General features: G+C 45.7%; 1 protein-coding gene and 1 pseudogene across 1 annotated transcript in view; one reads left to right on the forward strand and one right to left on the reverse strand.

The window, feature by feature from the left end:
- The window catches only part of LOC127042164 (zinc finger protein 679-like), a 316,167-nt gene that overhangs the window by 276,804 nt on the left and 18,692 nt on the right, over window positions 1–20,671 (forward strand). The window lies entirely within an intron of this gene.
- On the reverse strand, window positions 796–18,898 carry LOC127042183 (zinc finger protein 345-like; annotated as a pseudogene).

Here is a 20,671-nt window from a genome sequence, read left to right on the forward strand (position 1 = left end):
TCTTTACTCTGCTGTTGTCAGTCCATGTAACATCAGCGATGGATGCAAGGCTGAGCTTACGCACCAATCCCCTGAAATATTTCAGTGCTCCAGAGAAATCCTGCCCCCGGCCATTGGCATGATCTGGTGGAGATTCGAATAGGAAAGGGACGGTCTGAATTGTCAGTGTGGGGAATGAACAACTATCAATAGCAATGTCGTTAACCGCAAACACTCTCTAACCAAGCTCCAGCCGGAATGGAAATGGGCAGGAACTCTTGCTGTTCAGCCACGGACACATTTACACTAATGCACAGCCAGGAGGGTGCTGGGGGAGCTGGTCTGAGCAATTTGAAGTGACAATTCTGTGAGAACAGAATCATTGTGTAGTGAAGCCCCTGTACATCAAGTAGTTTTGGCTGAGTGGTTAAGGTGATGGATGAGAAATCCATTGGGATCTCCTTATGCAGGTTCAAATCCTGCCAACTATGGTAGCATTAGTGTGTGGTTATTGCTGTTGTCTTGGTGCCTGAATATCCACAGCATCCAACTGCAGTCAGATCTAGTCTCACTCTGCTCCAGCACTGTGGAATAGACAGTTGCTACAGTGAGTGGAGGGGTTTTCCATCCCTGTAATAGCTACCTTGACAGAACAATCTTTCCTTTCATTTAGCACTATGTAACCACGGCTTAGGTAAGATTAATGATACTGGTACTGGTTTCACACTCTGAAAGACGTACTTGTTATCCCATCACCCTCCCATTCCCTGGGCCTTCTCGCGTGACCAGAGGGCAGCAATACATGGAGTTCAAAGGTGCAAACAATTTGATGTTTATTGGAGTAAATTTCCAGCAAGCAACGATTCCAATTTCCTTCCTCAGTATCCCCCTTCCCAGCTCTGACACCACAGAGCCTTGCCTGTGTCCCTGTTCCCATTCCCTGTTCCTATTCCCCACCTTAGCAAAACATAATTGCAATTCTCCTACCCCTATTCCCATTCCCCACCTTACTTCCTGACTGACTGCAGACTATATAGTAAAACGTGAGTTCTGCTTAGCTATACCTTAACCAATCATTTTACTGACGTTTAACTAACTAATCCTAACATATTGTAACGTGATTATCTAACCAATTATACCCCACCACCTTAATTAGTTTACATCCAACAAATTAATTATATAGAAGACAGAAACAATCACAGAACCAGACAGAGATTACACAGACAAGCAATAGGAAAGTGGAGACTACAGTGATAGAACAAAGAAATGAGGATTTCACACCCCAGCTATTGATAAGTGAACTGTTGCCGGACAGGATGCTATCACAGTAGAGGTTGTGGATGCTGGTTGCTTAACTGTCTGGCCTCCAGGGCAGGATTTTGAGGGTCACTATTACTTTCTCAGCATGCCAGCAACCATCTTTTGTTCACTTAAAACGTGAGCAGGGAGCTTCCAACACCGCAGAACTCATGGAGCTCCAGGAAACATGTAACTTTAGGTCCAGAAGAGTGTGTCTAAAAATCAGCTGTGCTGTAGAAGGTCTCTAGGAGTTGAAAGAGATGTGCCATCTCAACCTCCCTAAAGAGTGTCATCAAATATTAATGAAAACTAGGGTTGATAAGTCACATTCTTTGTAGCATTAGGATTGTGGACTGGTCTAAAGTGCCAATTTTAAGACTCTCTTTTCCTATCTCTTAGGTGTTCTGGTCTCTGCACAGAGAAGTGGTTTCAAATCCCACTCCTGACATGACCATTTTCTTTTATCTGGAGAAAACGGCCTCACTTCAATCTCCTTTGCAACAATAGAACACCATTTGCTTAGGTTTTCTACTCCAGTAGTGAGAGAAGCTCCAAACCAGGGGGAAACAGTGCCTTTTCTCTCGACTGATCAATTTTTGTCTTCCTTCACTCCAAGCCATTTTCTCAGATACATCTGTATTTCCCACACTTTTTTGTTCAGCGTTCTTTGCTTTCATGAAACTTTAGGGTCATCATTTACTGCCACACAACTGTATTTATGAAGTGAAACAATATTTTTTGGATATTCTTGTAGAAAGGACTGGATACAGGCCTGGATCAGAATCTTCGTTACCAGAGCTAGAATTTCTATTTTACAAGAGCTATTTTTCTGCATCTATTAGATTTCCAACATTGATTTCATTTTATACACATTTTGAGCATCTATTAAGGATAAATTCAACAAAAATACCACTTCTCTTTCCTCCACATCTGCATCATGAAGGGGAGCATTCCGAATACCATACGATTAGCTAGGAAAGATCTTCTGTGGGGCATGGGTTACAAAAATGCTTCAGGAACCAAATACATGGGCATTTTCCAAGTTAGAAATCACTTAATGTGGAATTCTCTCCCCAAATCATCTGAGAAAATACTGACTTAAAGAATTGAACTACAGTGTGATCATATGCATTTCCTTCAGTTAGTTGGGGTTCTGCTGGTGTTCCCCATTTCCGAATGGAGATTTTCAATCACTGCTGTTTCTTTGTTAGCATGTGCAGTGAATTGGAGAGTTCTCCACTGTTGACAGAACTGCACTTGAACTTTCTCCGTGTCATCATGGAGGGGTGGGGAAAAAGCAAAGCTGAAGTGACAAATGACCATTTCCTAAAGTCCTAATTTCTCTTAAATTCTCCAAGAAATCTGAGCTACGTCCTATCAAACTGAACTAATATCCAATTGGGTGAGCAAACAGCCTTCAGGAAAGATAGAAACCCACATCACAGAGAGACAGAATACATGACAATGAAAGCATCAAGAGAAATTCCAGAGCAAGTTACATCTGATTATTCCGAATCGGGACAAGAGATTCTCCCATCACATTCTCCTCTGATCCATTCAAAGCAGCTTCACTCAGCACTCTCTCAATAGTCAGTTATGTTACTTACAATTTTGTAAATATCCTAGCATCCCCATAATGGGGGAAAAAATAGTCCCCTTGCCAGAAGTGGCTTTACCAATAGATGAAACCTGGAATTTAAATGCCAAATAACCACACTATGTTTAGGATCCATTTAAATTCCCCTCCCAGGTCTTTGACACTTTCATCTCCAGTCATAGCGACTCTGATATAGGATTAAAGAAATCAAAGCATCATCTCCAAGCACAGGCAGCTGAGAACTCTTCCTGATCTGACACTTTGAGAAGTGGAGGGATAGAATGTGATGAAAATAAACTCTGCACAGGGAAGCCAAAAGGTAACAGTTCTGGAGTGATGGGGAAGGAGGGAATCTCTGAGTCACCCCATCTCCTTCCAGTGTCACAGAGGCTGAAATGACACTTTTCCTCCCTGCTCCTCTTTATTTAACTATAACATGAAAAATTCCCAATATAACTGCTCTTCAGCACAACCCAGAGCAACGTGAGAACAACTGGCAATGATACAATCTGTATCATTGGTGACTCTAACAATAACTTTGCAATAGGAGGAATGGTATAAGTGTGACGCTCCCTGGTTCCTCATAGGAAGGGCACACTCCAACTACTCATGGGATAATTGAGTTGATAGAAAGGACAAATGGGCCCGCCTCAAAAGAAGGCAAAATACAAAAGGCATAAATGGGCCACTCATCTGGACAAGCTGAGGGACAACTGTGCTGCAAACCGTTCAAACAGATTTAAAAGGTTATTATGTGGGGATCAGGAAAAGTATTAAAGAAAAAAAACTGATAGCCCTAGAGGTTTTTATGGTGTTTATCGCCCTTGCAGATTCTCTGATGGCTAATATGGGCTGAGTGCCAAGAGGTTTTCCCACATTCTCTGCATTCATAGGACCTGTCCCCTGTGTGGATTCTCTGATGTTGAGAAAGGGCTGAGCTGCTAGTGAAGGTTTTCCCACACTCACGGTATTCATAGGGCCTCTCCCCTGTGTGGATTCTCTGATGTTGAGAAAGACCTGATCTTTCAATGAAGCTTTTCCCACACTCACGGTATGCATAGGGCCTTTCCCCCATGTGGATTCTCTGATGTTTAGAAAGGTCTGAGCTGCTAAGGAAGGTTTTCCCACACTCACAGCATTCAAAGGGCCTCTCCCCTGTGTGGATTCTCTGATGAACAGAAAGGGCTGAGCTGCTAGTGAAGGTTTTCCCACACTCACGGCATTCATAGGGCCTCTCCCCTGTATGGATTCTCTGATGTTTAGAAAGGGCTGATCTTTCAATGAACCTTTTCCCACACTCACTGCATTCATAGGGCCTCTCCCCTGTGTGGATTCTCTGATGTTGAGAAAGGGCTGATCTTTCAATGAACCTTTTCCCACACTCACGGCATTCATAGGGCCTTTCCCCTGTGTGGATTCTCTGATGATTAGAAAGGGCTGAGCTGCTAGTGAAGGTTTTCCCACACTCACAGCATTCATAGGGCCTCCCCCTGTGTGGATTCTCTGATGTTTAGAAAGGTTTGAGCTGCTAATGAAGGTTTTCCCACACTCACAGCATTCAAAAGGCCTCTCCCCTGTGTGGATTCTCTGATGAACAGAAAAAGCTGAGCTGCTAGTGAAGGTTTTCCCACACTCACGGCATTCATAAGGCCGCTCCCCTGTGTGGATTCTCTGATGTTTAGAAAGGTTTGAGCTGCTAATGAAGGTTTTCCCACACTCATTGCATTCGTAGGGCCTCTCCCCTGTGTGGATTCTCTGATGAACAGAAAAGGCTGAGCTGCTAGTGAAGGTTTTCCCACACTCACGGCATTCATAGGGCCTCTCCCCTGTGTGGATTCTCTGATGTTGAGAAAGGGCTGATCTTTCAATGAACCTTTTCCCACACTCACGGCATTCATAGGGCCTGTCCCCTGTGTGGATTCTCCGATGAACAGAAAGGGATGATCTGTGAGTGAAGTTTTTCCCACGCTCACAGCATTCATAGGGCCAGTCGCCTGTGTGGACTCTCTGATGATTAAGAAGGGCTGAGTAGTCACATATGTTTTTTCCACACTCTGTGCATGTATTTTTTCTCTTTCCAGTGATGATTTCCTGCTTTGTTGTGGCTTCCTTGAGGTCCTTCTGAGTTCCCTGAGAGGAAATACGTTTACCCAATTTCTCCCCTGGCTGGTTTCCTTGCTCTCTTTCTGGTCTGTGCTGAATCTCACAGGATTTTTCCTCCTCATGACTCCTGGACACATTGCTTTTTGATCTTTGCAATAATGCTCTGTGTTTATCCAGTTGCTGAATATTTTTCTGCTGAGAATTCTGCTCCTCTTTTTCACATGTCATTGCATCACCTGCTGTGAAAAAGACAGAAACCTCAAACAGGGATGAAAAGTGAAAAGCCAAAACAAACTAAGTGCTGGAGGGAGGTCAAATAAAAATCACAAACTGAACTCCCCCATACTCTTCCCCAAAACAGGAGAGAGGAGGGGATCAATTTGGCTTTTAAATCCCATCCAGATTCTCAAGGAGAAGAGAGGAAGCTACTGCCTTGTGTCTGCTAGAATCTACAGGAAGCCATGAGCTATAATTACCCTGAGAATATGACCCCTTCTGGCAACAATAATGAACTGAGAGACCTCTAGAGGGCTTTGTAGGGCATCTCAGATGTTTTCTTCAGGCACTTTCACACTCAGAGTTGGTTTAATGTTTCCTTACCTCTGCAGGGAGATCTCAGGGTCTGTTTTCCCTCTGAACCCTGCAGGTCTGAGACCCATGGCTCTTCCCCTTGTTCCAGCTGGGAGATCACATCAGGTTTGGAAACTGGAAAACCTGCTCAGATGAAAGAAGACAAAGGAGTTCTGTTGATTTCATCAAACTTTGTCATAAAAAACATTCTATTAATTTAACTTTAATACTTAGTGAGACCTGGTGTGCCTGGGCTAGTCCTCACTGAAAATGCCAAGACCAGGGCAGGCTGAAAAAGGGAGAGCAGAGGCTCCCCAAACTGGTGGTTAACACGGAAGTTAAACTCACCAACCAGTCACGAACTGTGCTTCTGATCCCACACACTGGTTATCGAGAAATTGAAAAAAGAAATCACATGGCCCACTTTATTGCATTCTAGTTCTCTGACTCCCAATCAGCACCTAGGTCCAGCACAGTGAGAGGTTATTTAAAAACTCTGCTCACATAAACAAAGTGTTCTTCTGACCCCAGAGTCAGCCACATTACCAGGTCAGTATGGGTTTGGCTCTTACCCAAAATACTATGATGCCAGCCAATCCTTAGCACCTAAACTAAAGGTTTATAAGCAAGAAAGCATCTAAACTAAAGGTTTATTATAAAAGAAAGAAAGAAAAAGGGAGTTGTTAAATGGGAAAGCAGTCAGACACATTCAGAAATCTATACATCTGGTTCTTAGCAGTATTGGTGAGTTTCTGGCTTGAAAGGCTCCCTGGTACACATCCACATTATTCAGTCCTTTGTTCAAGCCTTCAGTTTGTAGAGAAGTTGCTCTAGAGGTAGGAAGGGGGATTGAAGACAAAATGGAGATGATGCAGAGGCTCTTTATATTCCCTTTGCCAAGTGGCTTCCACTTCCTGTGTCCCAAACACAAGCTTCACAGTACATGGCATGGAAAAGCCTTGGAGTTCTCAGTACACAGTGTAATACAGCGTGGCCAGAGGGCAGCAGGACAGGGTTAGAAGGGAGCTTTATTCCCTGTAGAGGGAAGAAAGTTTGCTATAGATTAACTAGAGCACCTGAAGCCAATTAGAGCACCTGCAGTCAGTCATCTGATAAAGACTCCTGCTCCAATCAGACAGGGAAGGAGTTGGAGCAGAAAGGATTGGTACTGGAGCACAGAACAGTTTGAAGGGAAGCAGAGGAAAGTTTGGAGAAGTGCTGCAGTGGACTAAGAAGTCCAAGACCCTAGATAAGAGGCTCTTGGCTTGTAAAGAGGGAGGGCAGGAAGCCCCCACAAGCTGAAGGGCAGGAGCAGGAAGTAGCCCAGGGGAAGGAACCGCCAGTTCAAGTGGTTCACCACTAACCTCAGGGCCCCTGGGGTGGGACCTGGAGAAGAGGGTGGGCCCAGGTCCCTCCCTCTCCACTCCCCTCCTCAAGGACACTACGGGGGTAATTAAAATACCGATTCAGAGGCAAGAAATGGCACCTTGAACCTTCCCCAAAGAAGCAAAAGCATGAGACCCAGCATAACAGTACCGGCAATTTGCCACAGTATTTATAATAAAATAATAATAATAATAATAATATAAAGTGTCTCTCAATTCCATATAGTGTCACTTAATAAACCAGTGAATTCCCAGGACCGATTCCTCAGGTGTTTGAAGATGCCGAACACTCTGCTTGTGAGGGACTGTAATACCCACATATATGTTGGGAACACACACTGTGCAAGTCTGTTCCCCTATGTTCACCCTTTTAGAAAATTATGATCAATTTTGTTCATAGTATGTGTCAGGGCTGAATCACCACTCTATCACTCCGAGTGCAGAAAGCGGGGGCCCGACAGGATTCTACAAATTAACTTGTGCCACTCTAGGCTTGAATTAAACCCCCAAAGTTACAGCTTTTCTCTGACGTTGGCTTGGTAAATGCTGCCACCACCCAAATGCAAAAAAACCCCAAACCCTTGGACCCAGGAAGGAGCACTTGAGAATTCTTCCCTCTGAGGGCACCCTGCAGCCCTTTCACCTCCCCTCCAGGAAAGAGCTGAGAAAGAAAACAAAGGAAATTAGCTGTGGCTACCAGCTAATCAAACAATACACACAAACTTCTTAGGACACCAAAAATCCAATCCTGTTCTTAAAAGAGGTAAATTTTTTATTAAAATTGAAAAGGAAAACAATACATCTGGAACTTGGGCTTTTTGCTTATAGCTTTCTTGGGGGTTCAGCTTAAAGCTTACAAGCAAATAAAAGCATCTGAGACAGCACAGAGATCCGAAAGCCAAAACAAAAAAAACCCTGTTTGTGTCTGTCCAAACATTCCCTATCCAAATCATTTCTTCTAGGTATGAAAAATGAATTTTCATACCTGCTTCAAGCCTTACACAGCATTGCTACTCCATGTCTCCTCTGGAGAACAGACAAAGGGAAAGTTACTTTCCCATTTAACAAAGTTCTAGCCTTTCCATTGGCTCTTTTGGTCAGGTGCCCAATACTTTAAAAAAAAAAAAACTCTGTTGGCTTGTTAATCCTTTAAAGGTAAAGCAAGCAGAGAACTCGCAACAACAGGGATTTTACAGCCAACTGGCTGGCTGGGTGTTTATAAAAGGGAGATCCCTCCCCTCCCCTTCATTTATCACTGTATGGCTTGTGAGGTACCATTTGAAAAGACATAATCTACTGAATATTCTCCTGTTAAAATGTGTAGCAACATTGTATGTAAAGTTATGAGATTTTACAGTATGATGTTACTGAAAAAGCTGCATCCCTAACCCTAAGTTCCTCAGAGACAGCAAGGCAAACAGCTGGTCAAACAGCCATTCTCCAGGAGGGGGAAGGTGTGAAGATGACATTTACATTCCATCACAGGGACACTTCAAGCTCGTATCTATGACAGCCTGTCACCATGACTCAGCTGGGAACTGAAGTGGTTTCTAGTACAAAGGATTGAATTATAAAAGAGGTGAGGAAAATGCATGGGACTCTCTCTCTCCCCTTTTCCTCTGCTCATGACAACTCCTGAAGAACTGAATGTGGGCGGCAGGGGCAGGTTAGGGGGAGTCCTGGCTGAAAGGAAAACCAGCCTGTCTCAGCAGACGGTGAGAGAAACATTTGTTTTAAATCCTTTTTGGTTTGTTAAGTTAAATATTAGTTTGTGTTTTATCTTGCTTTTCTTTCATAAACAATTCTGACTTTTATGCCTCATTACTTGTAGTCACTTAAAATCTTTTTGTCAGTAGTTAATAATTTTGTTTCCTTTTCTTAATCAAACCAGTGTGTTTGGATTAAAGTGTGTTGGAAACTCCATTTGGAATAACAAGGCTGGTGCATGTCACTTTCCACTGATGAAACAACAGATTTCATAAGAGCTCCCATTCTTCAGGAGTGTGCTGGACAGTGCAAGATGCATATTTCTGGGGGAAGTCTGGGAGCAGAGAATTTTCTGGGGTTCTCCTGTGAGATACTGTAATTTGTGAGTCACTGACTAGCAGCACTCAAAACTGTGTAGCTAGAAGTGAGTTACATGCTGGAGACTGCCCAGGAGTGGCTGCTCTCACAGCAGAGCAGTGTAAAAGGCACTCCAGCTTGGGGAACTGAGGGGACAGAGCTGTTCAACAGTCCAGATCGTACTGTGCTTTGTCACAGACACTCAATTTCAAAAAGTCTCCTAAAACACACAAAGTAAATCCACGTCCCAGAAATCAGTCTCCCTGGCACTGCTTCTTGCTGACAGAGAGGTCCAGAGACAAAGAGAGAGTCCTGGGGAAGCTGGAAACATAAGCGTGGGGTTCAGTGGAGAAAGGGAACAGGAAGGGCAGGGATATTACTGAATGCAGGATCTTAGCAGTACTAGATGACAGGATAGCACATAGTGCAGCCCATTGGAAAACACAATCCCAACTATACATACAGAATGATGGGGTCTAAATTAGTTATTTCCACTGATTTATATAAGGGCAATAAGATATTCTCTGTATTACTGTCTATCCCTTTTTAAATAATTCCTAACATCCTGTTTGCTTTTTTGACTTCTGCTGCACACTGCTGGATGTCTTCAGCCAACTATCCACAATGACAAAAAGATCTTTTTCCTGATTACCCTAATTTTGCCCCCATCATATTGCATGTATATTTGGGGTTATTTTTTCCAAAGTGCATTACTTTACATTTATACACATTTGCCATTTTGTTGACAAGTCATTTAGTTTTGTGAGATCTTTTTGAAGTTCTTCACAGTTTGCTTTGGTCTTAACTATCTTGAGCAGTGTAGTATTGTGACGTTATTGATATAATCTGGGACCATATAGAACATGGTTGCAACCAAGGCCCTGTAGTGGCACCAAATCTTATGTAAAGGGGGTCATATAAGGTGTCTAAGACCAGGTTATGGGTTGCTGGTTATAATTATGGTGTCTATATGTATGTATCATTTTGTAGTTGAAGTTATGAGTACTGGCTCTATACTGTCTGTATTTCGAAGTTCTGTGCTTCTGGGAGACATTCCAGAAAAGTTGGTGTTTGCTCTGCCTAGCATGCTTGATGGCCTATTAAGGGCCATCAGCTATTCAACTGACCCATTGATAGAAGGCAGATATGCCTTGTAACTCAAAGTATGCAGGGACTTGCCCATGTGACTCCAGACTCCATTTTGCTGTAATTTTCCACAGTAAGAACAAAGAAGTGTTCTTACACCTGGAAAAGCCTATAGATGTCTGATGCCTCATCTCCATCTTGTTTTCAATCCTGCTTCTTACCTCTGGAGGAACTTTGCTACAAACTGAAGCTCTGAACAAAGGACTGACTGACCCATCCCAGAGGGGGATGTACTCGAGACTTGATTTGAACCTGCAGTTTACTCCATCACTGCTACAAGCCTGAACTAAGAACGTTGCCATTACTACATGTAATTGATTCCATTTAACCAAATCTAGCTCTCCTCTCTGTCTTTTTCCTTTTATGAATAAACCTTTAGATTTTAGATTCTAAAAGATTGGCAACAGTGTGATTTGTGGGTAAGATCTGATGTGTATATTGACCTGGGACTGGGGCTTGATTCTTTGGGATCGAGAGAACCTTTTTCTTTTATTGGGGTGTTGGTTTTCATAACCATTCATCCCCAGGACGAGTGCACTGGTGGTGATACTGGAAGACTGGAGTGTCTAAGGGAATTGCTTGTGTGACTTGTGATTAAACAGTGGGGTGAAACCAACATCCTCTTTGTCTGGCTGGTTTGGTTTGCCTTAGAGGTGGAAAAATCCCAGCCTTGGGCTGTAACTGCCTTGTTTTAAGCGATTTGTCCTGAATTGGCACTCTTAGTTGGGTCCCACCAGAACGGCATTGTCACAAGTATCATCTGCAAACTTTGCCACCTCACCTGACTGTTTACTCCTTTCTCCAGATCATTTATGAATATGTTGAATAGGATTGGTCCAAGGAGTGACCCTCGGGGAACACCACTAGTTACTTCTCTCCATTCTGAAAGTTTACCATTTATTCCTACCCTTTGTTCCCTGTCTTTTAACCAGTTCTCAATTCATGAAAAGATCTTCCCTCTTATCCCATGATAACATAATTTATGTAAGAGCCTTTGGTGAGGGACCTTGTCAAAGGCTTTCTGGAAATCTAAGTACACTATGTCCACTGGATCCCCTTGTCCACATGTTTGTTGACACTTTCAAAGAACTCTAATAGATTAGTATGACATGACTTCCCTTTACAGAAACCATGTTGACTTTTGCTCAACAATTTTTGTTCTATGTTCCTGACAATTTTATTCTTTACTATTGTTTCAACTAATTTGCCTGGTACAGATATTAGACTTACTGGTCTGTAACTGCCAAGATCATCTCTAGAGCCCTTTTTAAATATTGGTGTTACATTAGCAATCTTCCAGTCATTGGGTACAGAAGCTGGTTTAAAGGATAGGTTACAAACCATAGCTAATAATTCCCCAATTTCACATTTGAGTTCCTTCAGAACTCTTGGGTAAATACCATCTGGTTCTGGTGACTTGTTTTAGTTAAGTTTATCAATTAGTTCCAAAACCTCCTCTACTGACACTTAAATCTGAGGAACTGCCACAGATTGGTCACCCACAAAAGGTTTGGGAATCTCATCAACATCCTCAGCCAGGAAGACTGAAGCAAAGAATGCATTTAGTTTTTCCGCAATGACTTTATCGTCTTTAAAGGCTCCTTTTGTATTTCAATCATCCAAGGGCCCCACTGGTTGTTTAGCAGGCTTCCTGCTCTTGATGTACTTAAAAACATTTTATTACCTTCTGAGTTTTCGGCTAGCCCCTTCTTCAAACTCCTCTTTGGCTTTTCTTATTACATTTTTACACTTAATTTGGCAGTGCTTATGCTCTCTCCTATATACCTCACTAGGATTTGACTTCCACTTTTAAAAAGATGCTTTTTTATCTCTCACTGCTTCTTTTACATGGTTGTTAAGCCACAGTGACTCTTTTTTTTTTTAGTTCTTTTGCTGTGCTTCTTAATTTAGGGTATACATTTAAGTTGAGCCTCTAATATTGTGTCTTTGAAAAGTGTCCATGCAGCTTGCAGGGATTTCACTCTAGTCATTGCACCTTTTAATTTCTGTTTAACTAACCCCTCGTTTTTTCATTGTTCCCCTTTCTGAAGTTAAATGCCACAGTGTTGAGCTGTTCTTCTCACCACAGGAATGTTTAAATGTTGTTATATTATGGTCACTATTTCCAAGCGGTCATGTTACAGTTACCTCTTGGACTTGATCCTGCGCTCCACTCAGCACTAAATCGAGAGCTGCTTCTCCCCTTGCGGGTTTTTGTAGCAGCTGCTCCATGAAGTAGTTATTTAAAGTAGCCAGAAATTCTGTCTCTGCATTTTGTCCTGACGTTACATGTACGCAGTCAATATGGGGATAATTGAAATCCCACACTATTATGGAGTTCTTTATTTTGATAGTCTCTCTAATCTCCCTTCGCATTTCATCCTCACTATCACTGTCTTTGACAGGTGGTCGATAACAGATCCCTATTGTTATCTTATAGCAGCATGGAATTACTATCGATAGAGATTTTATGGAACATGCGGTTTCATTTACTTCATTTGAGTTTACATTTTCTTTAACATACAGTGCCACTCCCCTCTCCACCCCCCGAGGATGACCTGCTCTGTCCTTCCGATATATTTTGTACCCTGGAACAATTGTGTCCCATTGACTGTCCTCAGTCCACCAGGTTTCTGTGATGCCTATTATGTCAAAATCCTCCTTTAACATGAGGCACTCTAATTCACTCATCTTATTATTTAGACTTCTAGCATTTGTGTACAAGCACTTTAAAAACTTGTCACTCTTTATTTGTCTGCCCTTCTCTGATGTGTCTGATTCGTGTGTGTGTGAATGCTTCCCGTCTGCTCTGGCCCCTACTTTATCCTCTTCCAGCCTCTCTTCCTGACTAAAACTAGAAAAATCTCTATCACTAGATTCTTCTCTAAGACAAGTCTCTGTCTCATCCATGAACTCCTCTGCAGCCACTGGCTTTCCCCCCATCTCTTGGTGTAAAAACTGCTCTGCAACCTTTTTAATGTTAAGTGCCAGCACTCTGGTTCCACTTTGGTTTAGGTGGAGCCCATCCTTCCTGTATAGGCTCCCTCATCCCCAGAGTTTCCCCAGTTCCTAATAAATCTAAACTCCTCCTCTCTACACCATCATCTCATCCACACACTGAGACTCTGAAGCTCTGCCTGCATACCTGGCCCTGTGTGTGGAACTGGAAGCATTTCTGAGAATGTCACCATAGAGGTCCCTGATTTCAGTCTCTTTCCTAGCAGACTAAATTTGGCCTCCAGGATGTCTCACCTACTATTCCTTATGTCATTGATATCTACATGTGCCATGACCACTGGCTCCTCCCCAGCACAACACATAAATCTATCTAGATGCCGTGAGAAATCTGCAACCTTCGTACCAGGCAGGCAAGTCACCATATGGTTCTCCCGGTCATCACAAACCCAGCTATCCCTGTTTCTAATGATCAAATCTACCATTACTAACAGCTGCCTTTTCTTAATGACTGGAGTTCCCTCCCTGGAGAGGTAACATCAGTGCAAGAGGTGACCTCAACACCATCTGGAAGGAGGGTCCCAATTATGGGAAGATTTCCCTCTGCTCCCATTGACTGCTCTCCTTCCCTGGGCCTTTCATCCTCCTCAACAGCGCAGTGGCTGTCGGACCAGAGGTGGGAGAAATCTACAAGTGTTCCGGAAAGCCTCATCAACATACTTCTCTGCCTCCCTTAGCGTCTCCAGTTCCACCACCCTCGCTTCTAAAGCCACCACGCGGTCTCTGAGGGCCAGGAGCTCCTTGCACCGAATGCACACTTAAGCCAGCCACCCACAGGGCACATGCTACATTGAGAGCAATACACAGGATAGCCCCCACTCTGCTGCTGGGCTTCTGCCTGCATTCTCTTACAGTTACCTAGGTTAACAGGGTTTTGTTTCAATCAAGAAGTTTGTATTATAGCTTAAATGTTTTAGAGACTGGCAAGAGTACCTCGCCCCCTTCCCACTCCCCTTCCAAACTCCCTCATGAAACTCCCTGTTAGCAGCCCTGTTTGAAAAGCTCCCTGGTCACATGCTCACTGCTTTACAAAGCACTCCCCTACCACATACCTCCCTGCCCCCAACCCCTGCTTGAGCCACTCAGGGTAGGGGGCTGGGAGCAACCCCCGGTACCCCAGCCCACTCTCCCAGCCCCGAGTCCTGACTCCTGCACCCCCTCCCACATACCAAGCCCTCTCACCCTATGCTCTGACTCTTGCACCCCCTGTACCCTGAGCACCAAATGGGAGCTCCTGCACACACACCCCCACATTGCCACCTGTACACCTCACACCAAATGGGAGCTGCCCCAGGTAAGCACTCCACACCCCAACCTCCTGCCCCAAACCTGAGCCCCCTCCTGCATCCTAAAATCTGGCCAGATCATGCATCCCAATCTCCAGCCTGCTCCTGCACCCTAACTCCCTCCCAGACTCTGCACCCCCAGCCCTGACTCCTGCACCCTGAACACCCTGCCCTCACTGACTCCTGCACCCTGAACATCCCAGCCCTTACTCCTTCACCCCTCTCAAACACACCCCAGTTCCCTACCCTCTCTGATTCATGCAGCCACCCATAACCGCTTCCCTCCCCCACGCCCCTCTCACATCCCCAGCCCTGACTCCTGTACCCCTCCCAGAAGCCTCCTGCCCACCCTGACTCCTGCCCCCCACTTCCCCATCTGCATTGCTCGCATGAAACAGGAGCTGCTCCAGGTAAATGCTCCACACCCAATCCCCTGCCCCAGCCCTGAGCCCCCTCCCACACCCTAACTCCTGGCCAGACCCTGCACTCCAATGTTTTTAATTTTTAATAAAGGGCTCTTATCCAAAGCGCTTTAAAATAGTTAGCTAACGGTACAAACAATATATGGAAAGATCATTAAGTGGTGCACCAAGACTCTCAGCGATTTTCAAGTGGTCTGTGGAAAAATCGGTTAGACGACAAAAACAATCCATACACCTCACTTTATTTTCACTTACTTCCTATTGCTTATAGGAGGAGGAGGAAGGAAAAAAAAGAATGAAAAAAGGAGGTTGGAGGGAAATCAGAATGTTTTCTTGCCTGTGTCCTAAGGAGGGACCCCTAAAATGGAGCTGAGCACAGGGCCCTACTAACGCTAAATCCACCACTGAGCTTCCTTCTCTGGATCCCCCCAGCCAGCATTCAAGGACACACGGACTGTCTGTGTGATAAGTAACCTGGATCAGCAGCTCTGACTCCAGCAGCCTGCTCGTTACACCCCAAGCACATTCAGGTCTGGGTGGAGAAGGCTCAGGGTTTGAGAGGTCGGGGTAGGAAGCTTCTGCTGAGTATGCTGCACCTAACCCTCAGTTTTACTTGAGCAAACAGGAGATATTTGATGCTGATATTGCGATACGGCTCCTGTGCTCTGTTCCCAAAGTATCCTGCAGCAAGAGACGGTCTCTGACAGCGTGTGTGTCACTAGCATATTGGCGTGATGCTGAAACAGGACAGAGTAGAGGTGGCATTGGGGGCTGGCATGAACCATCTTTCTTTTCCCCTTCCAAGAACAGAGGGGACAGGAACCCTTACCCAGTGCAGTCACATTCTCATAGTTCTCCTGCATGACATCCCTGTAGAGCGATCTCTGAGTGGGGTCCAGCAGAGCCCCCTCTTCCCTGGTGAAATACACAGCCACCTCCTCGAAGGTCACCGGCCCCTGAAAGAGCAGGAGTCCAATACTCAGTACCTGCTGCCCCACTCACAGCCCCCCTATACATGGGGGACAGGAGCCAAACAGAAACTCTGGGTGGATTGCAGTCAGAGTCCCATCCCCACCCTGCTCAGAGCATCCAGGAAACACCAGGGGGAGGGGTCGAAGAGAGAGCCCCTCCTCTCTCCCAGCAGAGCCATCACACACCTACTAGCCACTGACTGATTCAGGAGATGGAGCCCTAGCAGGGTCCAGGGACAGCTCCCTGGTAGGAAGCCCAACACCCTCCCCATTCTGAAGAGCTGGATGTGAAGGGAGGGGAATCTCCCCTAAGCCTCACTAGCGGGTGCCCCCTTCATATCTCACAGCAACCGCTGGTTACTCAGGTCGGGCTCCAGCACTGGGAGTCTGGTAAGTTTTCCCAGCTCCATGGAGCTGGGTTATTTTGTACTCCGCAAACTAGAGCATTTCTACCGCCGAACCTCATGGTTCTGTTCCAAGAATCTAGGCCACTTATTAAATAACTCCCAGCAGGTTTAGCACACCCCTGTCCTCCTCCCATTCTCCACCCTGTGCATTTCCTGCAAACCAGACTGTGCAAACCTTCCCATCTCCGGTGTATTTGCAGTCCCTCTCCCTCCTGGAGGAACCCACCAGCAACCCCCTGATAATACCTACCTGAAGTGGCTCCTCTGCAGCCATTTCTCTCCCCTGTCCAACGAGAGGACGGGATGAACTGGAGCGAAACATGGACATTATTCCGCAGCCTGGCAGGGTGAGAAGGGCAGTTGTGAAGCTTTCAGAACAGGTTTTAATTCATTTCACAGCATGATTCCCCCTGGCCCTTTCCCCGCAGATAGACACCCTAGAGTCTGCCATGCTGAGAAAGGCTTGATCTCTGTGTACAGTGTAGACCTGGCCCCTCCTGCCAGGCTAAACCCATAGAGACATGTTTAACCTCCCTTCTCCCTCCCCCCATCCCATAACAAAATCTCTGAACACAAGGCTAGAAAAAAACAGAACCAAAGGAGTCACTGTGGGGGATTCCCTCAGACACTGACCCCACGGCAGCAACACCCCAGCAGGGAGAATATGGAGTCAGGAACTGGATTTTCCTCTGGCTGATTCTCATCTTTTCTAAAGGAAAGTGAATCTATCCAGGGTGCAGCAATACATCTTTCTGGGCAGATTAGAGATCTGGAAATCTCGCTCCAAACTCTTCTCTCCCACTGTGCCTTTCGATCTCTCTTTCTCCTTTTCCCATCCCCTCTTCCTGCCCGCCTGGTAGGAAAGTCCCATTCCTGGGTAGTTTGCTCCCCCATGGCTGGATTTGCTCCTGAAATTGCTAATGGGACGAGAAATGAGGGGCGGTCTGTTTGTGTAGAGTCATTTTAAGGCCAGACCCCAGCATTTTCCCTTCGTTCCTTTCAGTTACTTGGAATGTCTGGCTCAGAATTTAGTATTAATAGGGCCCAGGGCTGCCCTACGGGGCTAGGACCAGCTGGAGGAAGTCATCCCCTGGGCCGAGCAGAGAAGCAGCTTTAATTAAGGTCACTTCCCAGCACAGAACCCCACTGGAGGAGCAGGAGCTGCCAAGCCTGGTCTCCCAGATCACAATGGAGGCTGCAGCATCTGACCCAGGAAGCTGAACCCCAATATCCTGAGCAGAGAGGGACAGAGCGTTTGAGCAGCTTCCCTCCTTTAGCTCTCCGGGGAGAGCAGCTAATGAGAGCCCCTCCTCACAGGGAGAATTGCTGATCTCATTTGCCCCACTGTCCATCCAGAGTCACTCCTTGTCTTTCCATACACTGACTCTGGATTAGCATTTGTCTCAATGAAACCAGATTTCACAAATGAGTCCAGAATGCTGTGGAAGAGACCATTGTGTGGCAGTGCTGACCCCCTTCTCACCTCCTTCACCGCCCACATCGAGAAGAAGGACTGGTGGCACAAATTTTCCAAACCGGAACCAAAAGTTCCTGTAGTTTTCAAAAGAGGAGAAAAGCAAAATCTGTGATTTCACACTCACAGTGTTTGATAAGTGGACAGAAAGTTATTACAGTGACAGGGCATGTGACTGGGGAATGCCGGGCAGTGCTTGGAGCCAGGACTCTGGCACAAGTTGATCAGAGAGAAGGATCATGGTTAGTAGAAGTTCCCACAGCCAGGGACCCATCAGATATTCCCTGGGACACAGCCCCCCAGAGTCCTTGGCCAGGGACCCCAGATACCCCTCAAAGCCCCACCAGCCAGGGAATCCTCACCAGACCATGACTGTCAGGTTGGAAATCCCAAAGAGTTCCCCCCACCAAAAGCCCCCATCAGCCAGGAGCCTCCCCAGGGAACCCCCCACTGGGAACTCAGTCCCTCACTGCCTGCCTAGGACTCCCCCTCCCCAAGCAGGATCTGCCCTGCCATTTGTCTGGGACCCCTTTCTCTATCTAACAGGACCCCCTGATGCTTTTCAGTGGGACCCCTCACTCTGCTTCCCTGGCATCCCCTGACCTAGTGCCAGGGATCCTCTCCCCCAGCTCTGTGCACTGGGCATGGCAATAAAACCAGGAACCAGCTGGGGAAGCCGAGTCAGAGTCCCTGGCACAGCACCAGTCTCCCTCTAATCCCCTGTCCCGCCCCCCCAAGAGACACCCACCCCCCCACTGTTCTGCAGCCACCAGGCCCCCAGCGATACCCACCTCCAGGACCCATAGCCTCAGGGATGGGCACAACCCACCAACCTGACTAGAGTACCCCCTGTCCAGCCATCCAAACACCTCCCCCTACCACAATGTCCCTTCAGCTGCAATCTCCCCACACAGACACCCTCCCCGCCCCCGCAACACTGTTACCTCACAGTGCCTGAGAAGTGGATAGGAAGTTATCACCACCCCCTGCTGGCCAGTCACACAGACAGAGGGAGCCCTGGGGGATGTCTCTTGAACAGGAGAATGGAAGGCCTGGAGGGTAAGTAATGTCCATGCCCTGTCACTAGCAAATAATGGCCACCATGGATCCACCCCAGAGGTGGCTGCATCTTACACTGTGGGAATCAACCTCTCCCAGAGACCACTTGCCATGAGGTTTGGGATACTTCTGGACCTATGCTGCACTCACAGCAACCTCCTTATCCCGGGCCAACTGGAGAAAAGGGTCCAGCCAACTCTCCCGTTACCAGCTGGGAACCACTGATCCCCAAAAGGGGAGGCCTCTGGCTTTGATGGGTATTAAATATGTGGCTGGTCTCTTTCATCAGCAAACATTTTAACAGAGATAGGGGGGGAAGAAATGATTTTCAAAGGAGAGGGGAAAGACCATCACTGGGAAATTTAACCCCATGCAACCTCCAGTATGGAGACGGACTCAGGGAAACAGGCTCCCTCCAAAGAAGGAGAAATTGCTGGGATTGAGAAACATGGGGAACAGCCCCAAACATGAAAGAATTTTTAAATGACATTCGATAATAACATAGAAATGAAAGAGAAAGGCTGGAAATCAGAGGGATTTTATATCAGTTGTTGATAGGAGGTAAAATCTGAGTGTTTCACATCAAAATTTGATAAATGAATAAAGAGGAAATGAGCACCATTTGCAAACATTTTATATGCATGTTCAAGAATCGGAGAAAAGGTGTAAATCTGAGATTTTCTTTTTATGTTATAATTAGAGAGGCGGCAAAATCTCAGGGCATATTCAATTAGAAATAGACAACTAGAGAGAAGTGGGACAAATGTTTAGGTTATTTTATATGAATCTTTAAGATTTGCAAAGAAAATGTGTCACAAACTGATTATTGTACATTTACTATACTATACTACACATTTACTGCTTCTCTCCCTCCAAGCAGAACCCACCACCAGCTCCATGAGAATCCCTTACCTGAGCCAGCTCCATTGCAGCTCCATTGCAGCCATTGCCTGGGAGGATGGGATGATCTGGAGCAAAACGTGGACGTTATTCTGTAGCCTGCCAGGGTGAGAAGGGCAATGTGAGAGCATTCACACAGGGTTTCTGTCCTTTCCACATGTCGATTCCCCCCCAGGATTTACCCCTGCTAATGGACAATCTAGGTTCTGCCACACTGGGAAGCACAGAGTGACCTTATTCCAGTACAGATCTAGCCCCGTCCTACCAGGGTGTAACCCTCTGACACATGGTGAAACCCACCCAGCAGCAGAGTCTCTCTGTTACACTTATCAAGTTTGCGGGCGATACCAAGCTGGGAGGGGTTGCAAGGACTTTGGAGAATAGAACTGAAATTCAAAATCATCTGGACAAACTGGAGAAATGGTCTGAAGTAAATAGGATGAAATTCAATAAAGACAAATCCAAAGTACTCCCCTTAGGAAGGAACCATCAACTGCACACATACAAGACAGGAAATGACTGCCCAGGAAGGAGCACTGCGGAGATGGATCTGGGAGTCACAGTGGATCACAAGCTAAATATGAGTCAACAACGTTACACTATTGCAAAGAAAGGAAGTATAATTCTGGGATGTATTAGCAGCAGTATTGTAAGCAAGACACGAGAAGTAATTCTTCCACTCTACTTCAGACTGGTTAGGCCTCAACAGGACTAGTGTGTCCAGTTCCGGGGGCTACATTTCAGGAAAGATGTGGAAAAATTGGAGAAAGTCCAGAGAAGAGCAACAAAAATGATTAAAGGTCTAGAGAACACAGCCTATGAGGGAAGACTGAAAAAACTGCATTTGTTTAGTCTGGAGAAGAGAAGACTGAGAGGGGACATGATCAGCTTTCAAGTACATAAAAGGTCATTTCAAGGACGAGGGAGAGAAATTGTTCTTAACCTCTGCAGACAGGACAAAAAGCAATGGGGTTAAATTGCAGCAAGGGGGGTT

This window comes from Gopherus flavomarginatus, unplaced genomic scaffold (genome assembly GCF_025201925.1).
Source record: "Gopherus flavomarginatus isolate rGopFla2 unplaced genomic scaffold, rGopFla2.mat.asm mat_scaffold_34_arrow_ctg1, whole genome shotgun sequence".
Taxonomy (NCBI): Eukaryota; Metazoa; Chordata; order Testudines; family Testudinidae; genus Gopherus; species Gopherus flavomarginatus.